The 20,862-nt window shown below is 34.3% G+C and overlaps 1 protein-coding gene across 1 annotated transcript in view; it reads right to left on the reverse strand.

Moving 5' to 3' along the window:
- St8sia4 (ST8 alpha-N-acetyl-neuraminide alpha-2,8-sialyltransferase 4) overlaps positions 1-20,862 on the reverse strand; it is an 86,487-nt gene that overhangs the window by 50,704 nt on the left and 14,921 nt on the right. The gene's annotated exons all lie outside the window — the stretch shown is intronic.

Here is a 20,862-nt window from a genome sequence, read left to right on the forward strand (position 1 = left end):
CCTCAAGCATTCTCTCCTGTCAGAGCACTCCTAGACATTTGGAACTCCCCGTCTCTTCAAGGCTTCCTCTTATTGTTTAAGACTCACAAACAGGAACGTCTCTTTACAACACTTTCGGTCACAGAGCCATCTAAAGAATTAAACTAGCCACTTTGTTTTTGTTTTGCAGTTGACAACACGTCCTTCTTATGTAGGTGCATTTATCCCAGATATCAAGACTGGTGAGTCAGACTTCACACAGCTCCAGAGAACAACAAACGTTGAATTAGTCACTACTTAGCTTCGGTTAAGAGTCGCTGCCATTTTCTAGAGATTCGGTATCTGGCATTCTCCTTGTCAGTGTGCACCTTGCCTCTTAAGTGAGCTGAATGAGTCATCCTAGCCCTTCAGTTAGCACTGTGAATATACAAACCTCCACATGTAAGGAGCTCTGTAGTACGAGATCCGATCAGATTCTGAATTCCTCTTGTGCGGTACCTGAAACCCTGCAGCTGAGCAAGTACACAGAAAAACTGTCCGTTGAGCGTTCTTTCCTCTTCGTGGCCACTTTACTGTTCCCCAAGACTGTAACTCTTACCTCCGTTGCCCCCGACTATGGGAACATCCAATGCACTTCTCACACTCTCCTCTCTTCTTACTCTCTCTGCCTCAGGTAGACTGGTAATGCTCCTTGGTACCCTTGCCCCTCACTCACCGCTGTTCCATCTCAGGTCCAACTGGCTTAGACTTTTGCTATAACTTTAGAGATATTTGTAATTGAATTCACTCATTGGTCCACATTTGCTACTTATGGACATTCTCATTCACAGGCCTTCAGAAAGGGACAGATTTATATTCTTATGTTCCAGATTTGATCTCAGAGTTCTTTATAAACTCCAAACTACTTGGTTAAGCTTGAGAATTTACTGGAAAGAGTGGAACTTCAGATGTAAGTCTCAAATCCTAGACTAAGTAAATCAACAAGGATAGTCCAGGTGAGATATCTTCTTCCTTGCTTTTATATGAGACAATAGTAACAGGATTGTTTAAACAATGACAAATAAATAAATAAATTATAATTAAGAAGAAGTCATAATCAGTTTAGAATAGAATGCTGCATATGAACTTTAGGTAGATTCTCAAACTCTGGGGCTCCTGCATGTATGTAAGCTAGTCAAGGTTACCCTGCTCCCCCACTCTGAAATGTTTAAAATGGTATGAATGCCTGGCTATTTCATTCAGGACTTTATTACATATCATCATCATATCCTATTCTATATAGTCACTTTATACTTGTATATATTTACTTTAAAAGTAATGTAGGGCATTCATGTGTAGGTGTTCAACCTTGACCCTTTTTACATGATAAGAACAAAATTATAACAGTTTGGAACTGAGTGATGTATTTCATACTGGAGGCTGCGAAGTGGGCAATAGATTCTCCAGAAGTGTCACTGTATACTCTGGCCATGACTGTCTGAAGCCTGAACTCTTCCATTGATCACAGCTGGTGAGAAGTTACTATTCTTTCATAGAAGCAAGGTCTGTTTCAGCATGAAATTTGTGACATTAAAAATATTCTCTGTACTAAATAGAGAAAAAGAACATTTGTGGAATATTTCTGTTGCTACTCTAATTACCCATATAAGAAAACCTGTAGCGTTTCCTTTGCAATTCAATGTTAATATACTGTGTCCCATGAAGTCATAAGAAAGCTTGTAGGAGGTGGATTTCTGGCTTTTAGTGAATATAATATAAAACCTGTCAAAACTACACTGAAGTGGTTTATTTAAGAAAACTTTAAAACTGAAAAATTCTTTAACCTGTAATTTTTAAAAACATACCTTTTTCTCTGTATGCATGTGCATGCATGTGTGTGTGTGTTGAAAGTATAATAGAAACTTGAAAATGTGTTCTTACATGTTATATATGATTTATTTAACAGTGGGCCCAGGAAAGACAGTGTAATTCTCAGAAATATTCAGATATTCTCATACTATCTAAGCCTCCAGGAAAATATCAGGTCATGAGTGTGGAAGCAAGGACATTCCTAATGTCACGAGAACTTCACAACCATTACATTCTGTTTATTCCAGTAGCATGCTGCTAAGGTATTTTAAACAGTTTTAGGTAAACAGGACTTAAAGGCCTGGATCCCTCCACCCCATTGCTTTTCTTCTCCTAATTCATCCCTTACAAATATCTGAAAATTCCTTGCAGAAAAAAATTTCCTTTAATACATTCTGTCTTATTTAGTCCTATTGATATTTTCTAGGGTGAGGCATCTTCACATTTCTTTGAACTTTTATTGCAGTTAGTTTCTAATTAATTTCATTAACTAAGCTAGATCCATTGGTGGATCATGAATTAGTTTGGGGTCATGAATGAGCACGTTTGCAGAATTGAAGAATATAGTAGATTAGAATAGAAAATGACAGTGTTCCCTTCTCATACTTTATGAAAATTCAGTATAATCATTTTAATTACTGTATGTGTGTTCTAATACAGTAATTGCAGTAGTGGGAGAGATGGCGGGAGTGCATAACGATGTACAATACATTATTTATAATTCATCGTTTTAAAATTTTATTTAAAGTCCTGGTTCTGCAGAACCCTCTGTCTTAGGAATTCTGCCTTAGCTGCGGCATCCTGCTAGTGAAATGCACATTTGATCATTCTGTTCTCCTAACTCAAATTGTCAGGGGCTGCAGCCAAGACTCTAATGATGGATTTCAACACAGACCTCATATTTCCTGAGGTTTTCTCTGTATATGCATTTTCATATATGATATTCTAATGGCATTAGCTTGATCCATGTGTGATATAGCTTATATCCCTCTATGCATATCAATGCATATATTACCCATTAACATGAAAATAAAATGTCCTGTGATTTTTTTAAAAAAAATAAACATTAATACCTGTTTTATCACTTATGATTTCTGAAAAGCTGATTGTGCTCATTTCTTGACCTACTCTCATTTATTTATACATTTATTTATATATGAAAATGAACAATATAGCAAGTTGTGTTGGAAAAATTATATTTAATGAATTAGGAAGACAAAACAAAATGATGACCATCATCGATGTACTTTGATCATGGGTGTATTCATTGAGCAGCCCACAAGAACTTCTCTCCAATTTTTAGAAGCACTATTTATGTCCCAAGCCAGATGTTGAAATGCCTGTTCCTACCCAGATGTTAACATATCTCTTACAAAATGGGTAACTTTTCCTAGACTCACCATTTAAGAAAAAGACATATCCTTGACCTTGTGTTGAGAATGGCCAATAAAGCAATGCTATCACATGTGGGTGTATATGTCTGCAAGTAGGTATATGCAGATGAGTGCAGGGGAGCACAGAGGCCAGGGAGCTCAGAGTTACGGGAATTGCAGCTACAAATGGCTGTCAGCTCCCTCAGATGTATGCTGTGATTTGAACTCGTGTCTTCTAGAAGAGATGCAAGTGCTGTTCAGCACAAAGCTATCTCTCCCGCCTGTGATTCAGGCTTCACGTTTTCAATGTGCATGTCTGTGCTGTGCACAAAGAAGTGATGAGCCCACTTTAGTCTCAAAGGCAGTTTTTAATGGTCTCAGAAGTGGTATTAATGTAGACCATGATGGTTTTAAAAAGAAACTTGCACCTGGAATTGTTTAAGTTAAAACAAAATCTATTACCTGGTATACCAATGTACCTACTATAGGTGACAAGTTGATTCTATAAATGTGTGCAGGATCATTCAAAGACAGTTAAGGCTATTAGACAGTGTTAAGAACTGTTGAAGCCTTCCCCTCAGAACAAAGCAAAACAAAACCAAAATGAAAAATCCCCTCTAACTCACAATCCATTCTTTGGAAGAGTTGACATCTATGTACTACCAAGCACTGTCTAGGTGTAACGGTAAGTAGAAAATAAGTTACAGTTTTTAAAATAATTCCAATTTTCAGGGTTTTCTTTTATTAAATGGTAACGGCTAAAATCTGTGCTTCTTGCTCCTTTTTCTTTTCAAGAATCTAGTTAGTTCCAGGGAAACTGAACTTTTAGAGAAACATCAAGCCTGATCCCTTAGTTGTTTTGACTTTCTGCCTCATCATCTGATCTCTTCCACACTTGTATTCCCATCCCCATGATGTCATCAGCCATTGGACTCTCCACAGACATCACATATGAATAACATTTCCAGAGGAGCTATGGACAAATTTCTATTTATTCCAGAACTGCCACTAGTGATAGACTAAATCAAAAACTCCACTGTCTATCATGGTGAACCAGGGACTTCAGTGGGATTCCTTATGGGAATATAAATGAAAGGTTAAAGGAACGTGGGATACTTCAAAAGAGCCATATCAAGATTTTCAGTCCAGAAAATTTGATGACTTCCACAGTTGCATAGATGAAGTCTCATTTAGCTAAAATTACACCTTCCAGATACTCCAACATTTCCAGAGTTTGTATGAAACTGGAGGAGTATATAAAACTGTGGTAGGCAGGAGAAACAGAGGAAAACTAGGGCAAGGGTCTCATAATGATCAGTCCCGGTAAGTGTTTTTGTCAACTTGACAAAAGCTGGAGTTATATGGGAGACAGAATATCAATTGGGAAAATGACACTGTCAGATTAGACTGTAGGCAAGTCTATAGGACATTCTTTTGTTTAGTGATTGATGCCAAGTCCACTGTGGGTCATGCCATATATTAGCAGGTGGTCCTGAGGTATCCAAGAAAGCAGACTGATCAAACAGTGGAGATCAAACCACTTAACAGTGTTCCTTCTTGGGCTCTGCTCCAGTTCCTGCCACCAGGTTCTGGGTTTCGAGTTTCTGCCTTGACTTGCATCAATGGTAGACTATAGCTTGCAAGCTGATATAAACTGAGTCTTTCTCAAGTTGCTTTTGGTCAGTATTTATCACAGTGATGGAGCCCCACCCCTCGACATCTCTACCTTGAAAACCAACCAAACAACATATGTCACCCTTACAAACCCTATCCAAATATAAGAATTTCCAACTCTGCAAAGGTTCAAATCTCTTTGACTATCTCTCAAGATTTAAGTTAGCTGTTTGCCCAATAACCTTGGTTCATTGCTAAGCACAATAAAGGTTACAATTCACATTTAAAAAAATGTGTGCTTTTTAAATGCAAAACTATAAATCCCCATTTACTCAATACAGATTTCTGCTGTGCCAAACTTCACATGTCAACATATGACATTGAGATATGGTAAAAGTCTATTACATTAAAAACAATTGCCCAAGACTTGAAAATCTTCTTGATAGATAACTAAGGAGGTGAGAAACAGCTTTAATATAATGGAGACCAAATTAGGCATTCCAAATACATATAAAAATTGTATCTGAGGAATCTAAGGAAATTAAAAGAGATCAAAGGATATATTTGCAAAGTTAAAATTTTAACAGTGATGTTAATGAATAGTTACAAACTAAAAAATGTTTTAAAAATGTATATTCCTGCATAATATTCCATTAACATAACATGGCGTAACAAAGCATAGCTTGCAAGGAACATTGTTGATTTGTAAAATTAATATTTATTATAAAATGAAAGCAAGTAGATGAGGAAATGTGAGAAATTTGTTCAAGTGTTGTTTCTTTTCCATTTCGTACCAGAATCACCATCACATACAGAAGTCTCCTTTTTATAATGGATTCTTCTGTCTTGTTTTGAATAATGTTCTATTCTATTTCAATTACTGCTCTCATGGTATTGTTATTTTTTATTCCTCTTTACACATATGACTCTCCCTATAAAATTGAAACTCCAAATAATACACAGCTTTGTAATTTAACTTTAGTTTTTTATGATATCCATGTTTTTGACTCATGACTTCAAAGTTTGTCTGATTATTTATGTAAATCACTAAACATAAAGGAATCAGTTGCTACATTGTATGAGATGGTACATGTGTGAATTAATGAGATCTTAAAATCTCATATTTGATGAAGTAATCCTGTTTTATTAATGCAAAACATGTCCCATTGAGTTGCAAATCTTAGAAACCAAGGTTTAAACTATGCACTGAATCAAAAACATTGAACCCAAAACTTATCTCCCAACTTAAAATTGGAAATGGCTTTCTGTACTTAAATAATATATTCTACCTTACAAAAACAAATAAAAACAATCAATACAGTATCTACAACAGTGCTATAATCCAAGAATGAATACATAAAACTATAGTTCATGAAATCTCAAAAATTCAATACTTAATTAAAAAGCAGTTCTTTGGACTGAATAGATGGCTCAGCAGTTAAGAACCTTGCTACTGTTGGCAGATGCCCAAGTTCAGTTCCCAGCATCTACGCTAAGTGGCTCACAAGCACTTGTAATTCCAATCTCAGGAGGACCCAATGCCTCTGATGTCTGTGGGCACCCCTTTAAACATGTGTATGTCTCACATAGACATATTTAAATTGAAAATAAGTCTTAGCAGAAAAACAGCACTCAATCTCTTTGTGTAGAAACTCATGTGTAAGTCTAGTCCTTCTTACTCTTTATTAGGTACAATGGTCCTATGTACAGTGTTCATAGCTTTAAATGAACCTTTTCAATTAAAGCTAGTATTTTCACATTTAAAAAAAATGGATTCATAGTCACTGCACAGAGGTTATCTATTTATTTTAAATGCACACACACATGCACACACACATGCATACACACAGAGAGAGAGAGAGAAGAGAGAGAGAGAGAGAGAGAGAGAGAGAGAGAGAGAGAGAGAGAGAGAGAGAGAGAGAGACATGAGACCATAAAAATTGAAAACATTCTAACTAATAATAAGAAATTGTTAGCCGGGCGGTGGTGGCACATGCCTTTAATCCCAGCACTTGGGAGGCAGAGGCAGGTGGATTTCTGAGTTCGAGACCAGCCTGGTCTACAGAGTGAGCTCCAGGACAGCCAGAGCTATACAGAGAAACCCTGTCTCGAAAAACCAAAAAAAGAAAAAAAAGAAAAAAAAGAAAAAAAAAGAAATTGTCTCAAAAATATGATCCTTGTAAGTCCTTTTCAAATAATTACTTCAAAGTAATTTTTGACATCATGCTGGCTATTAATTCATATTTTTACGTTTCTTGTAATAGATGAGTCAATTGGTATTTCACAACTGCGTTTTATAATTCCAGGAATTTTAATCATTGCCAGTAAAGTAGCAGTTACAGGAACTAGGTTATACCCCCAAGAAAAGTGCCAGGGTCTTTTCCCTAAAGTCACTCTGAGTGATGATGTTGTACAACTACTTCTCTTTCTTTGGGTAATTCTTGTAGTTACTGGTTTTTCTTTACACCTTTCATATAATCTATGAACTCCTTAGAACCTGATCACATCACATTTACATCACATCTCTATGAATCATTGAATGTTGGGATTGTTTTTATTCATCTAAACAGATGTGATCATATCCTAATTTTACATCTTAGGCAGCTGTCAGGCATTTATCAGAAGGAAGACAACATTTCTGAACCAACAGAAACAAGAACCAGATTAGGGACCATAGCAATATGTGTTCCTTCCACAACTTCACTGATGGGAAAAAATGGCTATAAACTGTGGTAGCAAGAAGGAAAAATTTCTAAACCATGTAAGCCCACAGTCCCTGTTGTGAAGACATCCGTGAATCATAGAAAATCACAGGGTTTAAGAGTCAGAAACAAGTTCAGGAGGCCATAGAGTTCAACTTCATTAGGTGAGTCAAGAAAATGAATCCCAATGTGCATTGTCTCGTTTGTTCAGAGTTACACTATATTTAACTGTTGTGCCAGCAGTGGAATCCAGAGTTCTTTGTTCTCAAATGATGATCCTTTCAACTGCTATTTCCTGTTAGTGGTTGTCCAGTATAGCACAATGGGACAGTTAACTATAAATATTGGCATCTTCTGCGTGGTATGAGTCATATTTAGGATGATCACAACACAAATGTACTATGCATTAATCAGAAGTAATCCAAAGGATACAATCTATTTCTTGAATAACTATGCTGACAATCACTTTATGTTTTATATTAGTCCTAGAAACCTCCATTATGCTTCTAAATACAGACAAAATTATTAGACAATTTTTTTCTTTATATTATTTGCAAATATCTATGGCTTAGTTTGAATTCATGTTGAATCAGAAAGATAATACATAAGTATTTGATTTAAATTGTTGTATAATTTTGACTAAGATAAAAAGGCACTTAACTTAAAGTTCATGGGTTTCCAGGCTATTCCTCTTCAAGATATTTAAATGTATCTTTTGTTCACAGTAAGAACTTGACAGAAAGACAGCCCCATGGTTAGACCATGTACCACAACAGAAAAACCTATTCAGCCATACACATTTCAACTTGGTGGTTTTAACTTTGGGTTTCATTGATTAAAAATAAATTTTATAATCTCAGTCCACACTTTGAGGAATTACTGCTGCCCTTTGAAAGTATCAGACATAAAAGTGGGATTCTTCCTTCTGCTCACTATGGTGTCACCAAAAGTTAGAATATAATTTAGAGAGGTTCTTAATTTCTCAAGAAGCATACAATCTATGTTCCTCAATGTAGAACATTCCTGACTTATCTTTATCATACAAAGTTCCAAATGTTTTTAGTCTGTGTCAAAAATGTTGGGATTTGGTTAGAAAGAAGGCTGTGTTGTTCTTTCTTCCACATACTGACTACCTCCAAGGAAGCCCTAAACTTTTGGGTGTGTGAAGAAATATACAAGGTGCTGTGTGTGAAGCACCTTAAGGCTCAAGTAGTACAAATTGAAATTCCCCATGATCAACCTTATGTTTAGTATATGTCATAAAACATCTAACTTTTCCTTCATACTCATCTTGTTGATTATGGTTTTCTTATTTCCCCACATCTGTCCCTCTGTTCTTTCATCTTTCATCTTGGTACTCACCAAACTGTTTTCAGCATCACCTTTTGAACAACCCTCAAATACAAAACCTAAATTCTCTAAATTCTGCAAGCCATTTGATATCTTCATGATATTACAAGTGATGCATCATAGTCAAATGCTGTGCTCTGCTATATCTAAAAGGTAGTATGCAAAACATAAGAGTCAATGCTCAGACACATCTCATTGAATATATGCAAATATCCTTAAATTTGAGAAAAACCAAATCAAATTGCTATCACAGTACTAATAATTATTGTATGGTGATTCATTCTCAGCCTGAATCAATTATATTTCCTTTGAGTTCATTGTGTTATTGGTTCAAGCATCTTTATGAGCCTCACATTTTCTCCTACAATTGTTTTGATGAACGTCTTCCCAGAACATATGTAAATGTAACGTCAATCTTCTTTGGTCCTTTTGCTCTGTATTACAAGTCCCACCACCCTAGTCAGTTTATGAAAGCTCATTAATCAACATACTCTTACCTTGATACAGACTGAAACCACTCTCTTTGCCCATGGAAAGACTATACCATTCTGCCTGTTGTCCCTTCTATATACCAGCTGCTCTTCACAATTCAACTCAGACATAACCCCCTTAAATGAACCTTTCCCAACTGTGTAGCTCCCCCTCCCCTACTTTATCAGTGCTATGTTCTGTGAGTTCTGTGTTCTACAGCAACATGCATATAATTATTTCATGCCCTTGCCCCAGACTCTGATCTCTTTGAAAGCAGACATTTGTTTTCCTTAAATAAATCTACTTCAGCATAAGTCTTCATATTTTGGTGACTGATGGATAGGAAATTATTTAAAAATCCAAAGCTATTATGTACTGAAAGTTTTTGTTTGGCTTTGGATCAAAAGTTTTTAAATATAGCATCCATGTATAGAGGTATAATAGGTGAATCTTTTAGTTTTAAATAAAAACTGAAACCATATTTTTAAACCTACAGAAGAACTATCAAACTGGGAATTTGGTAGCACTTTGTGTCCAAGAAGAAATTTTGTGCCACAATGAATCATGCTGTCCGGATCAATTTTCTTTGTCCTTCTCTACTCTGACCTAAAATGCAAACTTGCTTCCTCTAGTCACCCTTATTAAAGGGCTCTTTTAAAAACCACTTCTACAGTGTTTTCTTTCCATTCGTAGATGCTTATGTCTAGCATTCTGAATCTATTCCTTTTCATTGATAGCAATTAAAAATATAATAAAATTAATTAAACCAAAACTCCAAAGAACAATAAGGATCTTTCTTAAGATATTTCAAAACGTCATGAAAATAATTAATACCACATAATTTTTCTTCAGCATCTACTTCCAAAATTGGTACTTCCTCTTTCATGTACTCTTCATTATGAACCCAAAAAAAAGTAACCTCAAAATCACATGATATCTTATGACCCTTGAAAACACTTATTATTTTATTATTCTTGGTTCTTCTTCCTCATATTTTTTCTCTACATGTAAAAATGACTAATATCCAGTAATTTCTTAATTCTTTCTTGTGCACTCTAACAATGCATTTGTGCTTAAACAAAACAGGATTTATAAAATTAAAGTGTCAAATGTGAATAAATTTTAAGGTTCTTAGAAGACACTATTTACTTGATTTTGGCAAAGTTCTATCTATGTATATATCGGAATGTGTTTTCCTGAGATATCAGTTAATACTATTTTTTAAAATCACTACTATATATGCATATGTAATCTTTATTTTTAAAAATTATTAAACATGTTTTAGATAGTTTTAGTATTATCTATTTCCATTTTCATTATTATTTCTTATTGAAAATCATTTTCTCTTAGAACCAACATAATTACAAAAACTAACCATTTCATACCACACAGCAATCCACAGTAAACTTCCATTTTACCAATGTTAACATGTAAAATGATTGATCAACTTTTTAAAAATTATATATAAATGTATTACTTTGTATTCATCCTTTTACTTCACTTTAGAACTCATGATTTTTTTGATAAATAATACAACTATTAATATACAATACAGAAAAGTTCTCTGATGAATTTTGAAACTCAATATTGTATAAACTGTGGATAGAGAGATTTAGTTCAAGATGAATTTGGTCAGATTTACTTTTTAATTCCATTTTCCAGTCTTGTTACCAAAGCCTAAATACACAGGCCAGAGAACTCAGATATGATGAGGTGTTCCAGCTTGTCTAGAGCCAATCTCAAGAACCACAGGAGTGCATAATAACACAAACATTCTGACTCAATAGCCTAACTCAAATTCACAGGTTTTATACTTGTATCAAGCCTCCATTTGGTTCTGGAGTCCTGAACTACAGTTTAAGATCAAGCATTTTATTCCATCTTCAAGCTGTTTTTTGTTTTTTCTTATTTTTTTTTTAAACAAAGTCTTCTTTCCTGTCATTAGATAGCTCGAGTCAAGAAGAGAGTCATGGCACGTGTTAAGGGCAGGGGTTACTACAAGGAAAATGAGTAAATTGAAAGAAAATGATTTAAGATTAAAGCTAAGGAAAAGGTAGACTGGAGAAGGGAAATATTAAGGAATAAGTTAACAAGTAGAAAACTATACTCATTACTCAGAATCTATAGAAAGTGTATTTCAGCATGCAGTTAACAATTGTTTATGTATTCACATCAGATGCGATATTTGTAGAATTTTTTTAATACAATACACATTTGTCAGATAAGTGACGAGATAAAGTATCCAACAAAAGTTGTATTTAACTTTAGAAAATTTTAAATCACTTTAAAGACTTATTTACAAATTATGCTGAAATAATTATTATATTATTATTTGAACATATTGTTTGAACAAAATGTTTAAATGTATGATTATTTAAAATTCAGATCTCTTATTTATTAGGAATTTTATATGGAAAAACCCAAAATAACTTCAATCACTTATTCTTCTCGAATGTAGGAAGGACATGGTTAGAAAGTAGGGAAAAAAGAAATTGAAAGCTTATTACAAATATATGGCAAAGATTGGTATTTAACCCTACATTACATATAGTAAAAAAATCAACAATTAGTTTTGCTATAAACTCTAGATTGACAAAATTATATAGTATTTGTTTACATACCAAAGTATGCAACGTGGGTTAAACAGTACTTTTGTCCAGTTTAGGATTGGAAGATACTTTTGTAATTCTCTGATCCCTGTGATTCGTCAAGTTATAGCATTCTCCATAGAGACAAATAATTCCACACTAACCTCAGGATTTGACATCGAAACTCGAATTCATGAAGGCTGAAACTGATAGGAGCATGAAGCACACATCGCTAACCCTAACACCTAGGTTCTGGAAGATGCAGGATCAGAGCAAGGATTTCCTCAGCTGTAGAACACGTCTAAGGCCAGTCTAGCTAAACAAAGTCTTTGTCTCATTGAAGACACAAAATAGACATGAAAAGACTAGGCACTTTATTCAGGATCATCAAGACTAAACTTTGATCGTACTATAGGAGTCATATCTACCTATAATATCTTGAAAATTGACTAATATAAACTTTAAAACAACTATATCTTTTAACTATGTATTTTAACCTAGTGAGAATCTTCTGTTGTCATGAATTATTTGTGTGGTGCCAAAAATATATTTATCTGAATTAGATTTGGCTCTACAATACTAAATCCTACATCTGAGTTTATATGGAGTGGCTAAAATTATGTTCCACTGCTAGTCTCTGAGCATAGCAGGAACCATGCTATTTGAATTCAATTAATGTACAGGACTGTGGAAAAGTGAATGTCTTCCAGTAGTTTGATTAACTCTGTGGCTGCACGTAGGTTGGCTGCATTCTGTTTGGCTCGACCTAGGTCATTTCTGGCACTCTACTAATATTGAATATTATCAATCGCTACCTAAAGCACATGATTAGGCATGGAGAGGCTGGTCATCATCTCCTTCTAAACTTACCCTGTAGTATCTCATAGACTCGGCAACATACTTAGGTTGTATTCAATAAGAAAATCACACCTTATTTCTCTAGACCATTTTATACACCTTTCTTTGTTCTCTAGACCATTTTAAACACCTTTCTTTGTTCTTTCAAACAATAGAAATAGACATGAAAACATACTTCGAATTTGTCCTGTGTCTTCGGAGATTTTATTTCGGTGATTACCCCAGACCTTACCCAGTCTCAATCCCCTGTAAAGGGAATGTAGACACTCAGTTCTGTCATCCTATCTGCTTTTGACTAAATCACATATCTAGTATTATTTTGTGACAAAGAAACATCATGTTAGTGTTTTGCTAAAATAGTGTTCTCTTGTTTAACAGATTATGTTGAATGGCTACAAGAATAATATAAAATTGTTATTTTTAATCAATGTAATTTTAAGTAATGTGAAGAATGGTTTAAAGCAAATTTTCTAAAGTAATTTCTAGTCATGCTGAATTTATTGGTACCTTAAATATTGAAAGAAAAATGTTTCAATATCCTACAATTTTGATGTTACATATTCCTTTTTTCTGTTTGCACAGTTTTATTATTGATGTTAACACTGTACATAACTTTAGCAAAGCCAATATTTGTGATATTTCTTTTATTAGGTAATAAAAAACTGTAGGGGCTCAAATTAAACCACTATACTTAACAATATTAGAGACACAAATGCTTCGTGAGCAACAGAAGTGCTTATCCTCTAGTGGTAAAGAAAATATTAGAGATGAAATCTTTCTAAGAATTGAATTCTTTTGTATAGGTTATGGCAAGTGGCCATGATGCAGAATCTTGTAGACTGCAAGCACTGCTCACTGTACTTTTAATAAAGCACATCTAAAGTGAGCAAAATTTCCATGACTCCTTCAGGAATCAGTTTCTAAGAAGTAAAGCTGAAGTAATATTTCCATTTATACTTCCATTTGCTCTGATCTTCAAGGAGGTGGGAATGGGGATTCAGTACATAACTGGAATATCAGTGTCTGATTCAAATGCTTAGTTTTTCTTCCTGCTCAAAATTACAGACTAGCTGTTGCCATAGGGCCTTTATTGGCTCACTGGCCTTCTCGAGCAAAGGAGATGTCAGACCAAGCTGAGGCTGACTTCTTCTCTCCTAATCAAGATTTCTTTGTTGAAACAAAAGATTTGCTTACATCATGGACCAGGTATCATGAGTTTTGCTCTTGAAGGAACATTAATCATAGTTCCCTTAACAGTGTTGTTAGATTTATGGGCTTCTAAAGGTTTATTAAATATTTTCTTCTTCCTTTTATTGTAAACACACATGATTATAATACTTCTAGTATAGGAATAGGTGGAATATTTACTCATTCCATAAGAATAAAAGAAGATAATTGGGTCAAGAACCTCTGACTAGACATGTCACAAGACTTAGGAGAGAACTTACAAATAATTTGTTACTAAATGTCATAGTATTAAGTTGAATCTTTATGAATTATTGTTGCACCCATAGATCCGTAGGTGCTTACATCTCTCAACCCTCATCTCAGACACTTCTATGTGTAGTAGTTTACGGTTAATATAGGTGTTGAGTAACCCACAACTGGCCAAGGAGATGAGAGTGAGAGACTGTAGAAGGCTCAGTCCATTAGGGAACACATGAAACACAGCACCCTACCAAGGCTCATGGATCACTGTGGATGAAGGAGTATAAATACTGTAAAATCTGGAGGTGGTGGTTGAGTACAGTGACACTTTATCCTCTTTGTACAGAAGAGAAGCAGTATACGTGGATTCATTATGGGTACAGGAGCATGCAAAAGACTTTTGCAAGCTCAAGCCAGAAACATTCCAGCTCAGAAAAGGAAGCTGGACTCACAGTCCAGTCCCTGGCTGTACAGCTACTGACATTTTTTAGACGCTAGAAGAGGCAGATGTAGTTTTCCCTAAGAGCTTGGTCACTGGGAGTTAAAATATGCTTTAGTATAAGGGCACACATCCAATAATATTTGCCTTACATTAGTCCTAAAGCATAGAAGGAAACACACAAAGTTATGTGGGTCTGGGAAGAGATTGGGAGGTCTAGATATGACCAAAACACATGAGAAACTCTCAAAGAACTAATGAAAAAATGGCACTCAAAAGAAAACCAGTGTGTCTTTATTTTTTAATTGATTTCCTACTCTCATGTTTTTATTTTTATTTTTATACCTCAAACATCATGTAATGATCTGATCATAGGTCCCTTTTGTCCAATATCTATCTGAAATTACTATTAAAGCAATGGATCAATTAATTGTAAAAATCAGTACTGTGAGTTCCATTTTCAAAAAGTGTGTGTATCCTATGTGTTCTATGTTTATTACATGACCGGGGCATTTTGTTTTGCTTGTCAGAAAATTTATGGAGATATTCATATTTATAGTCATCATCAGCTCACAATAAAGAGACTTATACCAATTACTTTTCGCCTTTTCCTCCCCCAGTAGAAACCTACTTGAAGCAGAAGATTACTCTTTGTGTTCCACACTATACACTATAATGGATAGCTAAGAAAGATGTCAATTCATTTCTTAATACAAATATAAAAACAATAAAGATGTAGTTGATGCCAAATAAAAGTTTATCTTAAAGTCAGAGGTCGAGTTAAACATGATACTTAGGCAAATTCAATCTTAAGAACTCACTGCTCTATGCAAGCAAACTAGACATAATTCACCTCTCTCTCAACAAGCCTATTTATTATCTACCAGGGATACTTGGAAACAAGTGAAGAAACTGGAACACGGGCTGGGCTATTCAAAGAAAGCATCAACTAACTATTTGTGCAGCTCTGCAGGTGTATAATGCATCCCCAAGTGGGCTGTTTGTCTGAAACAGGCTAAAAGTTCAGCCAACTGAATATAAATAGACAGGGAAGTCTTTTATTGAAGAATACATTTTCCATAAATTTTAAACAAATAATTTTCTGGACATTTAAGGGAAAGAATGTTACTACTGAACAATGATACAATAACAAAGGTCCAGAGGTACTGTGGAGTGCCCACAACTGATAATATTATAGCGAGGACAACAACTAGGCAGCAGGATCTCAGAGAGGACTATAAGATATTATCAAATGGGTTTTTGTTGTTGTTCAAGAAACAAATTAGAGTTTAGTTTTCCTAGGATTACTACAAGAATCAAAATATCTAAGAGTAACCATATTGAGTCTGTTAAAAACAAGAGAAAGAAATATACTAAGTGAAAGATAGTAATGCAAAAAGTAACCAAATATATATACAGGTTGACCCTTTTCAAAAGTGCAGAGAAGATTCTTCTTTTCTATTAAGATTGTCACTATCTCAATCTCTGGCCTGTGTGCCATGCTATGTATTTAAATTTTTCATGCCCATGTCTTCCACTTAGCAAGTACACATCAGTATATTTGGGGTTAATTCAGTTTACTTTTTTGTTCTATGGGAAAATGCGGTTACATTTGGTCATTTAACTTCTGACATAATTCCTTATTTTTATTTTCTTAGGTATTTCACACACCCAAAATCAAACCAGAGCTAGTGTGGCTACTAGAGGAGCCCGCTTCTTCAGCCACAGGAGCAGACACAAAAGCAGTGCCCTAGTTTGAATGAATTCTTCTCATTCATAATGTGTAGGACACAGCATGGCATACCCTTTGGTAACAGTCTTTATTCACAAGTGACAATGATTTTTTTCTCATCTATTATTCTTACTTTCTTTTCTTTTTTTCTTATTCAGAATAATAGATTTTAACTGATAAATGATCGTTGGCAAAACCAGCTGGTATTTCATGGTAAACAATTGCTAATATCCTCTTTATTGTTTCATTTAATAAATTACTACTTTCCTTCTCTGAGTATTAAGATCAGGTTCCAAATATGTCCTTTCAAATATTCTGTAGAGTATAACAAATGACTTCCCTACAAATCCCTAGTACAATAAAGACCAAAAGAATGAACTGAACTGCTATTAAATTAATGGCCCCCTTCTTCCAGTGCAGATGCTTTCTAAAATGAGCACTTTTAAAATTGTTTCTTGAAAAGTCGGGTAATTTTTTTTTCTCTTGGGAAATCAGAAAACTCTGAACAATATTTTCATAGTACACCTAGAATTGGAGTGCACCAACTTCTATTTTTTAAATTAATAAAGATGTGCAAAATGGGAGAAAAAGGTCATTAAGGTGCTTCTTTCATTTCCTTTATAAACATATCTTAGTTTCTAAATAATGCAAATAAAATCTTGTATAGTTTGTTATTGTTAAATTCCTGCTAAACACTAAGCAAGCGTAAGTTGACAAAGAACAGAAACACTTCTAAAGGTCTAGAGCTAAGGGCCTTGACCAACTTAAATACCCAAAGAGCAGTTAATTATTTGTATGTTGAAAGGCTCTTTAAAACCTTTGTTCAATGTTAACCTAATATATAGTTGACTTGTACCTCCAAACAGATTTGCCCCAGTTTTATTATCATCTTTAAGAATTTTATGACCTTAAAGGAATAATATAACAGAGATGAGAGCAACTTAGAAAAATAAATCAGCTATGAAAAGACTTCAAATATTCACATACACATTAGCCTTTTTCCTGCAGACTAGCTCTAGGCTACAGAACACTAAATTTATGTAAATTCAACTTTATAAAAATTGTTTCATAACTCTCATTTTATAAATTTCTACTGAGAATCTATAATACTGTAAGTTGGAAAATGTTTTCATGAGAAGTCCATAGAGTTTTTCATATTTTTTTTTTGTGAAATAGCAAGTTAAAATAAAGACAAGAGATAACAGTTCTGTGATTTTTTTTTACCCTAGAAAGACAGTCTATGAACATAGAGGTTCTCTCTTAATATTCTACTTGTGAATATAACCAATAAAGGCATAGATTTGCTTAACATAGAGTTTTGTTAGTTAATGGCTTTTATAGAGAATATCATCAGGCCAAGTGATATAGCTTCCTTTAATTTTAGGCCATATGTGTGTGTATGTGTTCATATATATGTATATTGCATTCAATATAAAATATATATAATATATTGTATATTGCATTAAACATAAAATATATATAATATATTATATATTGCAATATATATATATATATATATATACACACATAGGCTATTTCTTTTGTCTTTGGTTGTCTCTCAGAGCTTGTAGGACCATATTGCTATGGACACCCCTTATTTAGAACACAAGATTCAGAAGATTTGGCTGTAAACATCATGAATGCCTCCTTCTAGGCATCTAGCTTTTGTATACCAGAATTTAGTATGCAAGCTGCCAAAGGAGGGATGCAATGAATAGTCCTACCCATATGAACCACAATAATGAACAGTTTGGAAATATATCCTAAAAGGTACAGTAGTGATATACAGATGTTGATGGCAACCAACAATTGCCTAATTGAGCTGATGGCCTACCAACAATAGGAAAATCAAACCTTATACTAGAAATTAGAAACCACCCGGAGCTAGTAAATAATGGGTCCTACTAGCACCTACTAACACCACCCCGCTAGAGCAGCAGAATTCCTTACTGCACTCTAAATCATATCCTTAGACACACAGGAAAGTGTAGGTCTTATCCCTCATCAAAGAAGAGCATGGCAGAAAACCACCAGTTGGAGTTTTCTATATCACAGATACAGATCTCTGATACAATAGAGACCAACCACTTTTGCATCTAAGGCTTAGTAAACCCAAGGACTAGGGAACAGAAAGAATGTCATGGTCAGAGGAGCAAAGAGACAGTCGTGATTTTGTCTCCTAGAAATCACAGGGATGCTACACCTGTGACACCCTAACAATGTGGCTAACTCCATAAGACCTGAACTCTGATACTATTAACCAACAGTGTGACGTGGAAAGTAGGAACCTCACTGTGTATTTCCCCTAGAAAAAGACTAGAAACAACTTAAGACTTCTGAGTAAGTTAAGCTTGCAAAGATGAGCCCCCCTAATTGGTTTTCCAAGACAAAGTCATCAGCGCTAAAACATACATATACAAGCAACAAAAGTGGACTCATAAGGTTGTGCATATATGTGTAACAATATAACAAGAAGCCATTGATTTGAGAGGGAGGAGGGATGCATGGAAAGAGGTGGCAGGAAAGAACATTGCAGGGCTTCAAAGGAGGAAAGGGAAGAGGGATGTGATGTAATTATATTCTAATTACAAAATATTAAAGCCGAGTGTGGTAGCACATGCCTTTAATTCCAGTACTTGGGAGGCAAAGGTAGGCAGAGTTCTAAGTTTGAGGCCAACCTGGTTTACAAAATGAGTTCAGGACAGCCAGTGCTACACAGAGAAACTGTGTCTTGAAAACAACAACAACAACAACAACAGCAACAACTAAAACTAAAACAGCAACAACAAAAGAAACTTCAAAAGAATGAATAAATAGAATAAAATGGATATTTAATAAAAGCAAAAGATATATGTAAGTGTATATATTTTTGCATATTTAAATTTGTTTTAAAGTCAAAGGCAAACATACAGAGACAGATTTCAGTGTTTCAGATGGTGCAATTAAGGAGTCATCTATTGTCAGATTAAGGGAGTAAGTATGCAATTAGAGAGATTAGTTAAGGAGTAAGTCCTAATTTTGAGAGAATCTTTCAACTTGAAGATATTGTTTGTAGAAATGGCTGATGCGCTAACATTCCAACACTAAGGACAGTGAAAGACAAGGCTACTTTATGACAACTGTAATCTTTCCCACTGATGTCTGCCATGAAAAAGAATTCGGAGCTTAAATAACAATATATGTGTTTTTATTTACTGCAATAGTAATATAAAAATTAGTATAAATGAGTAACAAAGCCAGAAAAGAAAGTGACATCCAAGAATTGATATAAAAGTGATCAATACTGATGACAGGCATTTGTCACATAGAAAGCAGTCTTCTTATCAGCATCCAAAACAGGCTACATCTGTCAGCTCAGTGACCCTGAGATGCCTATGCTCAGACTTCCCCACCAAGTGAGGCAGCCTGTTGGCAGCGACTATCTTCAGGATTAATCACACTTTGAAATCTCCTTCTTCATATCACCTGCTGAACCCTGTGATCCTCTGAGTGTGAGAAAGTTTGAAATCCTTACATATTCTTCACAATGGTATTTCACCAAGACATCAGTGTTTAAAGCTCACTGTGGTCAATATATATATATATATATATATATATATATATATATATATATATATATATTTATATTTATATTTATATTCATTCATTCATTCATTCATTCATTCATCATTTTTCCTAAGGATCTAACACATAACAAAAACCGTGCAGGTACTAGAAATGAACATTAAAAATTGCTTAATGTCTTTAGATATCATCTGTTGCTTACTTCTTTAAGTTAATAAAAGGTTAACCAAGCACACGATATGTCAAATACCAAATTAGTATTGTAAGTCATGTGAGAAAACTAAATTTGAAAACATATAATTTCAATAGAACAATTAATGAGTAGTAAAGCCAATTTGATTCAGGACAGTAGATACAAACTCACAAACTTAGCTTCTTTGACGCTGCAAAGTAATTAAAAATAAGTAGTAAAATGTATTGATGTCTGTGACAGCACTACATAGTAAGCTTCAGTCAACAAATTACTTTACATAAGACTAAATGATGGGCTATTTCTCAGCTGCTGGTGAAATGAGCCAATTAAAGCCCCATTAGATTATTTTCCATGTTTTGTTTTATTTTATTTTCTTAATATTTGGTGCTTTTTGGAGGTGCTTCACCCATATAATGCATACCAGGATAGAGTGCAACAGTAAGTGAAATCTGGTTGGATTAAATGCTATCGTCTTAATATTTTCATTAAAGTAAACAATAGAAAAGTTAGGTTTGATTAGTTAGGAATAGAGCAGTTTCTTACGTGCTTACAATAACTATGTATATACTATTTTATTATCAGACTGATGTTGAATTTCATTTAAATGCATTTATGTTAATATTAAGAAAATAGAATATAAATCTTTACTTTTCTCTTTTATTTTTTTCCCATTTTTCTATTACTGAAAATTGAACTCAGAGCTTTTTTTTTTCATTTTTTATT

Source organism: Mastomys coucha, unplaced genomic scaffold (assembly GCF_008632895.1).
Source record: "Mastomys coucha isolate ucsf_1 unplaced genomic scaffold, UCSF_Mcou_1 pScaffold14, whole genome shotgun sequence".
Taxonomy (NCBI): domain Eukaryota; kingdom Metazoa; phylum Chordata; class Mammalia; order Rodentia; family Muridae; genus Mastomys; species Mastomys coucha.